Genomic DNA, 661 nt, shown 5'->3' with positions numbered 1-661 from the left:
CCCTGCCCTTTACTATCTCCCAGAGTTTGCTCAAACTCACGTCCATTGAGCAGTATGTGAACTGAGAACTTCTAGATGTACAAGCTGAGTTTTAGAAAAGGGAAAAGAACCAGAGATAAAATTGTCAACATTCTTTGGATCACCTAACAGGATCCCAAACCCTATAGTCATTTAAAGGTCAGTTTTATGTGGTGCCTAGGCTATGGTCCTCAGTTAATCTAGGTGCTGCTCTGAAGATATCTTACAGATGTGATTAAGGTTCGAAAATCAATTGAGTAATTGATTAAATACATTAAGTAAGAGAAATTATTCTAGATAATCTGGTGAGTCTGGACCAATTTCATGAAAAGTCTCAAGAGCAGAGCCAAGTTTTCCTGGAAGAAAGGGATTCCACTGTGGGCTGCAGCTTCAGCCTGTGTTGAGAGTTCCAGTCTGCCTTTCCTGACAATAGCTTGCCCTATGGGTCTTGGACTTGCCTAGTTCAACCTCATGATTGTGTAAACAAATTCTTTTTAGTGAATTTCTTAAAAGACATCCCTAATAGGTTGTGTTTCTTTGGTTTCAACTTCATACTGACATGTCCATGATTCTCCATGGTGAGTTGTCTCCCTCACTGCAATGAACAATAAAACCAACTTGTTCATCCATGGACGTGCTTCTG

This window comes from Bison bison, unplaced genomic scaffold (assembly GCF_000754665.1).
Source record: "Bison bison bison isolate TAMUID 2011002044 unplaced genomic scaffold, Bison_UMD1.0 scf7180017853200, whole genome shotgun sequence".
Lineage (NCBI taxonomy): Eukaryota > Metazoa > Chordata > Mammalia > Artiodactyla > Bovidae > Bison > Bison bison.
This window is presented reverse-complemented; position numbering follows the sequence as displayed.